We start from the raw sequence: 14370 nt of genomic DNA, 5'->3' as shown, positions 1-14370 counted from the left end.
CTAGGCTGCAGGTCCAAGTGGGACCGGAGCGCTCGTGGCCCCGAGGACCCCTGCTATGTCTTCATGCTCCCCTCTCTGCATGCTCCGTTCTGTTCTCATTGTTGTTGGATTCACCTGCCAGAAAAATGACACCCAGTTCCTCTCACGTTTACCTCTGTGGTTCCAGCCCTATAAAGAGACGCGTCTAACTAGCCTTAGTCCTGAATCCAAAATCCCAGGGAAGAGTGTTGTTGTTACTTTCCCATGGCTGAGAAGGCATCGTCAAACAGTATAAAACGGCTACACCCAGTGCAATGATGTGAATATGAACCACTGAAGGGCAGGTAGTTCCCGAAATTTCCTAGGTCCAGAATGGCCGCAAGCCTGCCAACACCTTAGCAGATGGGCTGCAGCGTGGAAGGCGGTGGGCTGAGAGAGTGTTCAACCACCCTTGTTCTTGATGAATGCTCTCACGGGCTCAAGGGAAAAGGGTTGTGCAGGAAGCCGTGAGCTTGGGAGTGGAAACACACATAAATCAAAAAAGCCTGTCTCCCCAACCGAAATGAATCCACCGGCAATGAGGCAGGATAAGGGTCTCCTAGCCCTGAGATCTCTTTAGACAAGTTTTTGTGTCATAGGGCAATTCTAGCAAGAGGCTAATGAGAGGGAAGAGAAAAAAACAGGGTTCCTACAATATCAAGCAAGTCCAGAGGTCAAGATTAAAAGGAAATAATAATAACACCCAGAGAGACCCTGGACCGTAACATTTCTGGGGGAGAAGTGCCGAAGTTCAGGTACCTCCCAGCATCTTATTTGATAATTAGGTGGAGAAATGCAGTTGGCCACAGGAGGCGAAAGGAAGAGTATAAAACTACTGCTAAGAATCAAAGCTAAACCCCACATCATTTGTGGCCTCTTTCTGGTAAAATGTTTCTCCTGTTTGTTCATTGATTCTGAATGTTAAATAAGTCTTTCCAGCAGTGGTTCCAGGGTGCTGGAGCAATGCATCTCAGACAGGAGCTGAAAAATGAGGGCTGCAAAGTTCAGGGAATAATAGAAAATTAGATCTTAACTGAGCTGCTGTAAATATCACAGCCAGAAAACAGAGCACCTCGGCACACCAGGCTGGCAGCAAGGGTAATGAATTCCTCCTCTCCATACACAATGATCAGTGGTATGTAATGGGATATTCTGAGCTGTGGCTGCAAAGATGTGGCGAGGAGAGATGGAGAAAGGAAAACAAGCGGTGTTTATAAATTAAATTATCTCTTGAGTCAAAAGCACATTTTCTCAGCCAAAGCCAACAATCTGGCTCAAATGAACCTCTTGCGGTAATTCACCCAATGCAAACTTCACAGCCCATTAGCTGCAGCTCTTTTAGGCACTCATCATTTTAGGGTCTCTGGAGTTATTCGTGGGCACATCTTAGCTCTGCAATGAGATTATAAACCCCTGGAAGGCAAGAGAGGACTTGTTTCCTTTGTTCATCTTTGTATGCCACAGGACCTGCAGAGAAACTCATTATTACTCATTGTCTCCCAGGCGTAGTGCACTCTTGGCCTGTGGGAGGCTAGGGGGTGCTCCCCAACTCCCTGCAAGGTGAGTAAGTATGTATGTGTCACCAAAGGAGAGGACGAAGCTTTGAACAGCGACTTGCCTAAATTCACATCCCCACAGAGTAGAGCCTGGAACCCACGTCTACTTAATTCCGCAACCTGGGCTCTTCCCTTCTAGCTACATCGTCCTCTTGGCAAGTAGCAATCAGAGTACCTAATAATCATGCAGATGACACTAATAATAGCTACTTTCATCGAGAACCTTCTCAGAGCCAGGTCTTTGTTAGATGCTTTCTATGTATTATTATAATTGATCATCATTACAGCCTGAGAGCTTGGTAATATTATTATTCCTGTTTAGTTGATAAGAAAACTGAGACATGGGGAGGTTAATAAAATTGCCTGAATCTTATGCTTACAGTAAGTGTGTGCTTCTAATCATTATTCTATATCAGTTTCAACATAAAACAATAAATACACACACACACACACACACACACACACACAACCAGCCAACATGTTTTGAGCAACTATACTCTGCACCAGGCTCTGTGAATTTTCTAATTTTATCCTCATTACAAACTCTCAGGGCAAAGCAAGTGTTCTGTGTAGTGCAACAATTGAAAGTAAAAATAGAGCTAAAACTACTGCCAACTGCTAATGTAAGACAAATCCGGGAAGTCCTCTGTGTTTGCATGGGCAATACCTCAGGTCCCAAACTATGGGGGCCCAGCAAAAATGAGGGCGTTATTAGAAATATAAGAGCGATTTCCACAGTAGAAAGATTTTAGTTTGAAAATAAGTGTTGTAAAAAATCCAGTACGAAACAGGCCTCCTTTGTTGTGAAAGTGTCCTCAATGAACTATGCCAGAAAATCAGCATTTACAGAGAAGACGAGCAGAAGCCTCTGACGTAGTTTCGATTTTCTATCAGAAATTACAGCCCTCCTAAGCTGAAGACAAATCTATGGGATAGATTCAGATGAATTAGATTATGATACGGTAACTTCAGAAGCATAGAGAGCACAAGACAAAAATAAAACTGCCTCGGTTCTACTTCTGGCTTTTCCAGCTCTCTTGGTCACTTGTGCTGTCACCAAGTGTTTGTCTGTCTCCTTTGAGTTAGTTATAGGACTGATTTCGGCCAATGAAATATGACCAGCAGTGATGGTAAATTAAATCTTAATGGTAAACTAAATTTAATTTAATTTAATTTCAATCTTTTCAGGCAAAAGCATTAGAATCATGCTTGGTTTGCAATGCCCTTTCTTCTTCGGTTCATGAAGACAGATGATATTCTAGAAGACATTTTCTATCACTCTGTATCCCTAAGTAAACATGACACGGACTAGAGTACTTAGCTACCATAGTGGAAACATAGCATGGATGAGAAATAAATATGTCGTCTTAAGCCACAAAATGTTGTTGTTTGTTACTGCTGTACAGCTTAGCCCAACCGGATTGATATACGGACTAATAAGCTGGGTGACCTTCGTTCAGTCCTTTTACCAACCTGGGTATCAGCTTCCTTCCCTGCAAACCTAAGGGATTAGCCTAGAACAGAAAGATTTAATCTGGGGGCTCATGGGTGGGCTTCCAGATGACCGTGAACCCTCAAATTATAGGTAATACTTTGTTTGCATGTATGCAGGCACGTGTGTATGTGTGTGCATGTGTGTGTATGTGTGGGAGAGAGAGAGAAAAAAATTCATGTTTTTTTCTGAAGAGAGAGTTCATAACTTTTTCAAATTTTAAGGAGGTCTACGTTACTCAAAATGAGATTAAGAACCTGAATTATCTCTAAAGCCATTTCTAGCTCCAGTGTGCTTTTTAGCATCTAGAGTAGGAAAAAAAAAATAGCTAATTAGGTTCTTCTCTGATCTGGTATTTCAGGACTTGCCTTGAGTCAGATTTTATGAAGGTTGTTTTCAAATAATTAAGTTTAAGAGTTCTGCTTAATAGGATTGCAAATATCAAAATCTCAGGAGGTATTCCTGAGTGGAAAGAGGGGATTGAGTGAAAAGAGAAATTCCTTCCAACCCGAAGAAGGAAATGTTCTTCAAAAACTGAAAATGAGGTCCCAGATCCCTTTCAGTGGGTGGAACAGAATGGGACCCATAGGAAGATATGAAGAAAAAAAGGGTCATTCTACCAAAACTACATCCCCGAATATGAGTTAACACCAGAAAGGCCAGGGCGTGATGCTTTAGCAGAAGGTAATGTGCTGTCTTAAACATGGAGATGCCTGGGCAGCCTACACTAATAGGGAGAGCCTGAGCTTTATAGACGGACAAGCTGGGTTCAACATGCTCTTTGCTGAGCCACGTTTTCTCATCTATAAAATCAGGAGTAATACTCAGCTGGACCAGAGAGGGTCCCAGTGGCAAATACCTAGTAGATTCAAGCAGGGTAATTTTTTTTTTAAGAAATATTTTATTTATTTATGTGACAGAGAGAGTGAGAGAGGGAACACAAGCAGGGGGAGTGGGAGAGGGAGAAGCAGGCTTCCTGGGGAGCAGGGAGCCTGATGCAGGGCTTGATCCCAGGACCCTGGAATCATGACCCGAGCCAAAGGCAGATGCTTCAAGACTGAGCCACCCAGGCGCCCCTCAAACAGGGTAATTAAGGAGGGCCTAATGAGGATGATTTACAAAGATAAGTTCAGGGTGTGGAGAAATCAGCAAGGCATGCTGAAGCACTCTGGGAGGGGTTAAAGCAGGGGACCCTTTGTCACTCTGAAATCTGAAGGGACAAGGAGAGAGGACAGTTACAATAAAAAGGAGAGCTTAGCTGTGGTTGATGTAGCTGTAGTTGTAGGAAAGGTCTACACAGCAGGAGTTGTGGCCTTCCAAGGGAGACACAGATGTGCTCATCCCTGGCCCAGCATGGAGGGAGCCATCTCACCCTCCTAACTTTCTGTGGGAGCTCCTGATTGGCCAAGAAGAAACTAATGGGCAAGGAAGCCCATTGATGTGGTCCATTGAAAATCTCCTGAGGGCAGAGAGAAAGGTCGAGAAAGAGAGAAGATACGGAAGGCAAATGAGCATTCCTGCTCTTGGGCCATTGTTAAGATTCAAAGACATAACATTTAGAAGCATAGGAAGTGTTGTATTAGCTATTATTTACTCTTTTTGAGAATCAATACCTCGCATACTTTGCTTAAACAAAGGATTCTGATAGGGTTGTAAAGGGAGTGAGTCCACAGTCCCTGAGAGAGTGAGGAGAGGACACCTGGACAGAGATCCTGGCCTCAGAATGAAGCCTCTGTGCTTGGGGAGGTGGGATGGGGTCTGGAGAGCTGCTTCTGAGGGAATTGGTATATTGTGCCATAAGCACCGAGTCTCTGAGACTTCTGCTCCCTAGAGTGCCAAGACACCAAGCCCTTCCGTGGCTCTTGGTGCTGAAGTCCCAAGCAGTTCCTGTCTTCCGGCTCCTTAGGAGATGCCTTTCTAATCAACGCGATCTACACTTGACTAAGCTTCATATGCATATACCAAAAGGTGTATTTCCTGATGTATACACAGATGCCACAATACGGACTTCCCATCCAAAATGCCAGCCTTGCAATGTTTGGACTGTGTGGCATGTAGTAGGAAGTCGTTATATGACATCACACTGAAACTTGTTCACTCACTAATAGGCATAGAGGTACTTAGCTCAAGGGTGATCTGCACAACATGGAGAGGCTTTGGTTAATCATTTTCTCACTATACTCTGCAAAGGCCACTTTTCCCAGAGAAGGAACACTGAACTATATCAGGCAATTATAAGTTTTCTACCAAGAGTCCTAACCAGAAGAGAGGCAGCCCATGTTCTGATCTACTCAGCTTCCCCTCTTCCTTCTCCTTGGAGAAAATGCCTTTCCTCCATTGGGTAAATTCTGGGATGGACTGTGCACGTGGGACCTGAGCTTGACCAGGTCTGATTCTTTCCCCTAGAATGTGAAGTTTCAGGGGAGTGATCCAAGCTTGGGGGGAAAAATCACTGAAACTAATCAGTACCATTGGTGTACCCCCAAAAGACTGCTCATTTATTCCTGCCTTCTATAGATCTCCAAGTAAGCCCAGACTCCTATTCGCTTGTTTAGCATCTCCATTCATTCCCTAAGCTACCCTGTATCCTTTTACTGAGTTATTCTTTGGTTTTAGTTAGCTAGACTAGACCACATAGGTATGGTCCAAGTTTCAGGATAGATAAGAATGATGACTTGGATGAGGGTTTAGCTTGCTTTTACTTCTGTTTACCCCCCAAATGAGCCAATAAGCAGGAAAGGATACAGTTGAGTGAATGGGTCCTAGTTCCTCACAGAGGCATGGCTGGGGTTCAGAGGACAGAACAGCCCAGGTGACCTGAGAATTCTTTTATAATTTTAGACTAAAATAAGGACCAGGTCTTCATTCAAGAGTCTAACTATGGCCACATAAAAAAGCTTTGCTTCTCCACAGTGCTACAATTCTTTTTTTTTTTTTAAAGATTTTATTTATTCATTTGACAGAGATCACAAGTAGGCAGAGAGGCAGACAGAGAGAGGAGGAAGCAGGCTCGCTGCTGAGCAGAGAGCCTGATGAGGGGCTTGATGCGGGGCTTGATCCCAGGACGCTGGGATCATGACCTGAGCCGAAGGCAGAGGCTTAACCCACTGAGCCACCCAGGCGCCCCAGTGCTACAATTCTTATAGGCTTCACATGCCACATCATTGTTGGTCAAAACCCACCTCTGTTTCTTGTGACCAAGCATCTTGATACACACCGCTGGTGAATTCTAGTTCCTCCATATTTGCAGTCTGATTTCCTTTCTGGGTTATTACCTACTACTCCCTTGCATTACACGACAGGATTATTATGGAGAAAATACATTTATGGGACTCCTGGGTGGCTCAGTCAGTTAAGCTGTTGCCTTTAGCTTGGGTCATGATCCCAGGGTCATGGGATCAAGTCCCTTGTCAGTCTCCCTGCTCAGCAGGGAGTTTATTTCTTCCTCCCCCTTTCCCCCAACTCCTGCTCATGTGCTCTCTCTCAAATAAATAATTTTTTAAAAACCAGAAAATACATTTATGTACATTATCCCTAATCCTCTGAAAATATCACCAAGGTAGGTATGATTTTCCCATTTTAGAGATGAAGGAATGAATACTCAGGTAAGAGACCAAGGTTCTTTGCAGAACAGGAAGTCAAACCCTGGCCTCTTTGACTTCCGTGTCCACACTCCTGCCCTGTCCCATTCTGCTCAGTCTCTGATCCTGATCCTAATTATACTATCTTCTTGGATAAGTTACTAACTTTTCTTTGGCTCCCTTGTGAGTAAGCACATAATCACTTCTTTCCACAAGATTCCTTGGATGAGGTGGACAGCAAAGAGATGAGCATATTAGGTTAGTGAGAGTGTGGTTTCTGAGGGCTGGAACTAGGTATGCTTCTAATCTTTTTGCATCTTCAAATGGCTACATAAGAAAAAAAAAAAAAAAGACAAACATTCTATCTTTGGTTTGGAACGGAAAATTCCCCTACCCACTCTAAGCTGGTGAAAAACCCTAGCTGTAGCCATATCTAGCCATCTTATCTCTCCAAGCACTTATGTATTTCCTTGTACATTTGTTCTTCCAGGCTTAGTTTGAAGGTCTCAGTGGCAGCTTCTGTTTCCAAATTATAGGCAGAACTTAGAGATAATGCAGGTTGGGTTTCAGACCACCGTGGGAAAGTGCTGAACGAATTTTTTGTTTCCCATTGCCCATCAAAATTATGTTTATAATTTATTGTAGTCTATTACGTGTGCAATAGGTCTTTAAAAATGTATATACCTGGGGCGCCTGGGTGGCTCAGTGGGTTAAAGCCTCTGCTTTCGGCTCAGGTCATGATCCTGGGGATCGAGCCCCGCATCGGGCTCTCTGCTCGGCAGGGAGCCTGCTTCCTCCTCTCTCTCTGCCTGCCTCTCTGCCTACTTGTGATCTCTGTCTGTCAAATAAATAAATAAAATCTTAAAAAAAAAATGTATATACCTGAATTTAAAAATACTCTGTTGACCCAGAGACACGAAGTGAGCAAATACTGTTGGAGAAATGGATCCCATAGAATAAATAGCTGAAGGGACACCTGGGTGGCTCAGTGGGTTATCTCTGCCTTCGGCTCAGGTCATGATCCCAGGGTCCTGGGATCGAGCCCGGCATCGGGCTCTCTGCTCAGCAGGGAGCCTGCTTCCCCCTCTCTCTCTGCCTGCCTCTCTGTCTACTTGTGATCTCTGTCTGTCAAATAAATAAATAAAATCTAAAAAAAAAAGAAGAAGAAGAAGAAATAGCTGGAAGCATGGTTGGCACAACCTTCAACTTGTAAAAAAACAAAAACAAAAAACAAAAAAACCGCCATCTCTGTGAAGTGTAATAAAACGAGGTATGCCTGCGTCCCCCAGATACCTCCTACATGGCCAGTAAGTTGCTGGATTCACCATCATGATTAGCCCAGGGTACTTAATGCTGGTTTAATCCCTCATCCTGGGCCCTCAAGGAGCCAGAAATTTGGGCGTAGGGGCTCTTTTGTCTTGCTTCCTGCCCCCTGGTGTATTCGGGTGGCCAGAGTGGAGCAGGAGGAAAACGTGAGCTTCTGTGACCCGGAAGCCAAGCTGCAACCCAGAACCAGTCCTTCAGAGAAGAGAATCTTAAATCAAGCAACCCTGCAAGAGAAGCCCTTCCCCCACCACCTAAGTATTGGTTTTCATCTCAGACAAAGGAAATAATTGGATTTCTGCACTGAGCTCTGTGATCTACTGCTGCCAACTGCATGGCCTTAAAACTGTTAACTCCTTGTGGAACATTTTGCCTCCTTGGGAGGAAGAAAGAAAAAGCACACACACATCACGAAGGACCAAGGGAAAGGGAAACGCTTGAGTGATGCAACATAAATTCCACTAACATGGTATCCATCTCCACCGTCTTGAAGTTATGGCCCCACATTAAGGGATAAAAGCCAGAGAACATGGAATCAAACAGATTTCCGCCTTCAGGAGCAAACCCATACGTTACCCAGCGACTGCAGAGAAGGATCTGGAACTCCACCAGGTGGAAGATGAAGCCAGCCTCTCCACTTCCTCTGCCTACACTTGCTCGCCACTTAACGAGGCTTTAAATGTCCATGAGAGCTTCCTGAGTCAAGGTGAATCAAGCTTACTGCAGGAAAGGTAGGGGCTGAAAAAATGCACCTCTGCCCCTAGAAGCCTCCAATAGGGCACTCTGAATTCGTCAATTAAAAGAGTTATAGGGGAGTAGAAAATAATGATCGGGAAATAGGGGTAAACAGAATGTATTCCTGTCCAGAAGACTGTGTAAGGACCCTCCCTCTCTGGGCACCTCCTCGCTGCTATTTGTAGTTTTCTTATATATGAGCACGAGGCTCAACAAAATGAACTCTTCTGTTAAACGATTTTTAAGACTCAAGTCAAGACTTGAGGTTGATGCGAGAACTTCCCGTGACTAGTTACGGGAACACTCCAAATTTTATGACGTCTCCCCGATGCAATAGGCGCTCGGGCTTGCGGAGGCTGGGACTTCTCTCTCTCATGGGACTAACCCAGGCAATAACCAAACAAAAGTCAAAGCTGGAGCAAAATAACTACAGTTTTAAAAGGATCTTTGAGAGTCTCCCCAAACTTTTCTGCATATGCCTTCGAATTTAGAAACAGCATCTTTTCGTTTGTTTCCAACATTATTTTTCAACCACTTTCGGTTGAAACAATTGAGGTTAGCACCTCTGTTTGAACAGCTGCTCCCCATTAGCAGAGGAACTAGTCCTCTCTGCACCTGGGGGGGATCCTGCAGAAACAGGCTCACATCTCCGTTTCCCTTCAGTCAGAATTAGCTGACCTTGGCCTTGCTCCCTTCTGCTCTACTCTTCCTTCTAACCTTCGGAAAGAGTTTTCAAAACAGATTTCCTTAGGGAGGTTTTCACAAGGAACATGGGTTTGCCTTGCCATCCTCTTGGAGTGTTAATATTTGAATTTAAGGAATTTTAGAGGAAGGGGCTTAGAAGTTGGAAAGTACCTTGGACGCCAGCCTGCAAGTGACCGTTCCATATTCCGTTAGTGAGCACCGGTCACCAGGAGGGATTTTTCATAATCACTATGAAAAGAAAGAACCACAAAAGTCGAATGTCAGCCAGGAAATAAGTAGGTTACATTTGGGCAGATGGCTAATATTAGGGGGAAGGATATCCAGATTCATGATTTTCTTTTTCCTTAACAGCAATATCAACAAAACAAGGCAACCCTTTACGGGCATTTGAGGTGATGAACTCCTGGTGTTCATCTCTAGGCTTAGTGCGTGGCTAATTTCTATCGGTCAAGTACTGTTTATTGACCATTGCTGCGGGGCTAGATTGTTTATATGATGGGAGACATTTTCTGCTTCATGGGTTGTTTTATTCAAATGCTGGCTTCCACATTCATCAGGTTGCTAAAATTTTCTTGAGTCCAGCAAAGCAAATCATTGCACTTGGGTTTATGCTTTTTTTTTTTTTTTCTCCAAAGCCAATTATTGTTTTTTAAAGGTCCCCTCTGGGTTATAACCATGAACAGTTAAATACTGTGTTAGGCTGATAGTATTCTTCTTACCCCAGTCTCCTAATCTGCTGGTTGATGTAACAACTCACATCTGCCGCAGGAGCGCAGGCCTCACTATGTAGAAGGGAAGGGAAAAAGCAACCTTCCCTCCCCCTCTGCACTGACTTTCAAGCCTGACTCTTATTGAAAGGTATTTTCAATGCCATTTGTTTATTTAGATTTGCCAAGTGATAGACAATTTTCTCCCAAATGCTGCATTAATAAAAGGTTATCCAGGAGGCCATGAAGCTTTAAACCACTCACTTAAATTCATTAGCCACCTCTATGGGCATGCCACAGAATTACATACAATGCAGTCCAATCCTAAAGACCCATAATCCATACCATCCCTTTCGGAAAAATGCAAACAGCACCTCTACGGCCACCCAGAGAAGCATTGCTCTTGGCGCAGTACATCCTTTAAATGGAGGCCGACATCTTTATCTGTGTTCAACTGAAGGGAGACAAACAAATCCCCATGTAACTGAAATCACTTACAGAGAGACACTGAGATTTAGGGGATTTAAATGGTAATTTTGTTTACTTTTGACTTCTGCCTTAGTGCCTTTGGAACCTCACCCCAAGTGACTTGCAACTTCACCGTACCCCTGCGCTGAATGCATTGTCTTCTGAGGCTAACAGGCTTTCCCACCGAGCTTCCCTCCTGCTCCCTGGGCACTACCATCTCCCTCATAACGAATGCTTGGACACTTGGAATCTTCCCTAACTTAACCTACTCCTTATCAACGATATGCAGTTTCGGAGCATGTGCTTCAATGCAAGAGACTGTACCAGACGTTGTGGGGATAAACGGAAATACGGAAAACAGTTCCCGACTTCAATAAGCTGACACAGCTCGGTGAGACCTGGGTGCAAATGGAAAGTTAATCAAGGAAATACAATGTGAGAGTAAAATGGTTATGGCAGTCACTCTGGGCAGCAAGGAAGACCTCAGGCAGCAACTCAGGTGAGCAGACGCAGCCCTGCGACCAAGATGGAAGCCAACGGGGGAGCTTCCAAAGGAGGACAGGTAAGAACCAGTTCGAATCCAGGTAAGCAACAAAACCTCTGGATTTTGCCTTCATGCTCCATGTAGCCTGTCCTTCCTTTCAAGAGCATTTACTGCTCACATATTCCAGGTTTGGACTATACCACTAGCTACTTGATAGTACTTATAAAGCACCACTGTATGCCAGGAACTGTTCTACGTACTTCATACCCTTGAATTATTTAATCCTCAAAGAACTTTATAAAGTAAATACTATTTTTATCCACACTCTACCGATGAGGGAAACAGAGGAATGGAGAGGTGAAGAGTCTTTCCTTAAGTTAAATGTCTAGTAAACTGAAGACCAGAATTCCACCCCAGTCCTACTTTTCCATCATATTGCCTCTGCATCATATAAAATACCAGATCTAGGGATACCTGGCTGGCACAGTCAGCTCAGCCTCTGGTTTTGGCACCAGTCATGATCTCATGGGTGGTGGGACTGAGCCCCACTTCAGGCTCCCCGTTCAATGGGGGGGTCTTCTTGGGGTTCTCTCCCTCTGCCTCCTACTCTCTCTCTCTCAAATAAATCTAAAGTAAATAAATAAAAATTTATTTTAGAGAGAGAGAGAGTACACAGAAGAAGAGGAGAGGCAGAGGGAGAGGGAGAAAGCCAAGCAGACTCCATGCTGAGTGGGGAGCCTGACACAGGGCTCAATACCAGGACCTTGAGACCATGACCTGAACCAAAATCAAGAATTGGGCACTTAACCAACTGAGCCACCCAGGCACCCCAATAAATATTTTAAAGAATATCAGCTCTAACCTTGACAACACAACTCTCACCTGCCCTCTCCCACTTAAGAAAATGTTTAGAACACCCTATTGCCTAAAAGACTCACTGTCATTAAGCTGGAAATGCAAGCGTTCAGCCTCTATAATGTCTTAGCCTATCTTTTTTCCTTATTTATTAACATATAATGTATTATTTGTTTCATGGGTACAGGTGTGTGAATCATCAGTCTTAGACTATTCACAGCACTCACCATAACACATACCCTCCCCAATAACCATCACCCAATGACTCTATCCCTTTCCCCTGCCCCAGCCCTGGAAGCCCTCAGTTTGTTTCCTGAGATTAAGAGTCTCTTATAGTCTGTCTCCCTCTCTGGTCGCATCTTGTTTCATTTTTCCCTCCCTTCCCCCGATGAGTCCCCACCCTCCCTTTCAAATTCCTCATATCAGAGAGATCATAGGATAATTGTCTTTCTCTGATTGGCTTATTTCACTTAGCATAGTACCCTCTAGTTCCATCCATGTTGTAGCAAATGGCAAGATTTCAGCTTTTTGATGGCTGCACAGTATTCCATCGTGTATGTATATATTTCACACATCTAGGCTCTTTCCATAGTTTGGCTATTATTGTCTTAGCCTATCTTGCCAATGTGATTTTTCTCATACCTTCTGCAACAAGGACCCTCCACGTGAACTGGGCTGGTCTACTCATTGGCCTCTGGAGACACATTGCACATTTCTATCTTCAGGACCCACAATCAGATATGGCCTCCAGAGCCCTTCAGGTTGCACGTTGCTGGTGGAACTAACCAGGTACCTACTCTACCAATAGTCAGACCAGTGCAGATCCAAAAGCCTTACTTCCAAAAATGCAACCCAAGATTGAACTGTAGTTAGACCATGTTCCTCTTGATCCAAAGACCATACATTAGCAACTAAAATTACCAAGTATTGTTTCATTCTGAAATAAGAATTTCTGCCACTCTAGATCTCTCCTACACTGTAATTCTGCACATTTTTTTTAACCTGTTGCCAGATTTTACATACATTCCTTTTCAATTTTACCTTATAAATGTTTACTTTTTTCCAACTTGGGAAGATTTTTTTTTTAACAAATTCTTTCCACCTCTGTATTAACATTGTCTTATCCACCAATCTAAAAAGTATACATTTACATAGTCATGTTGTTGATTTAAAAAGTCTTAATAGCATTTGGCCAAAGAAAGCAGGAATTTTTTTTTTTTTTCTGAATTGGCTTTGATCCATTAAAATCAACATACTTTGGGTCCATTTGTTGGGTCAAATCTGAATCCATCTGAATTTTCTGATTCAGAAAATTCTGAATTTTCTGGTACAGTCTACACTTACTTATCTTGCCTAATTCTCATAGGAAACTTTATCAAAAGCTTTGCTGAGTCTTTACTTTATTCCATATAGACATATCCCTAATAATAGTCTAATAACTTTAAAACCTCAGTCACCTTATACGTGGGGATCACTGAGTCTTAGTCTATGTATACTCACTCTTGATGAATACCTACTCTTCTAAGTGCGTGCAAACTACCTGTTTAGGAACCCAATTCAAAATCTCACTAACAATTGATATCAAGTTTGTGTTTATTAGAATGCCTCTTATAAAACTGGAATATGTCCACCTCAACCTCTGGTAAATTTTCTTTTTGCAGTGTTTTTCCAAATCTGAGGCAGTGGTCTTTTATTAGTTTCCTATTGCTGCTGTAACAAATTACCATAGACTTACTGGCTTAAAGCAACACAGATGTGTTAGAGTCTGGAGTTCAGAAGTCTGAAATCAGTGTCACTGGCCTAAAATCAAGATATTGAGAGGGCTGCGTTGCTTCTGGGGTGCCGGAGGCAGAAGCCATTCCCTGCTCCTTCCAGCTTTCAGAGGCCACCCACATTCTATGGCTCGTGGCCAGGAGCCAGCAATCACATCACTGACCTCTGTTTCCATGGTCACATCATCTGTTCCTTTTCTGGCTTTCCTGCCTCCCTCAGAAGGATCCTTGTGATTACATGGGGCCCACCCAGATAACCAGATAATGTTCCCATCTCAAGATCTTTAATCACACCAGCAAAGTCCTCTTTGCCTTGGAAGTAGTGTATTCACAGGTGTTAGGGACTGAATGTGGACATCTTTGGAGGAGGCCATTATTCTTCCTGCTACAAACCGCAAGATCATCAAATAAGCAAGTTGCTTTACGATCTTTAGATAGAATTCATTGGGCTTAATTACTGACATGCATTTTCATGGACGAATATTCTTGCAGTCCTCTTTATTCTCTTGAACCGCGGTTTTCACTGACGTCCTGGGCTTTCCATGTTAAGAAAGCCTTTCCGTAAGAGGGAATAGGTCTGCAAAAATAGGAGTTAAGGGGTTCTGCTTTGTCTGTCATTTAACTTGACACCATCTTCCTCAAACAATGATCAACGATCTCTCTCTTCTTTGCTA

Source organism: Mustela putorius, unplaced genomic scaffold (assembly GCF_011764305.1).
Source record: "Mustela putorius furo isolate JIRA1106 unplaced genomic scaffold, ASM1176430v1.1 tig00003854_pilon_pilon_pilon, whole genome shotgun sequence".
Taxonomy (NCBI): domain Eukaryota; kingdom Metazoa; phylum Chordata; class Mammalia; order Carnivora; family Mustelidae; genus Mustela; species Mustela putorius.
The sequence above is the reverse complement of the archived record's forward strand: the minus strand, read 5'-3'. Positions refer to the sequence as shown.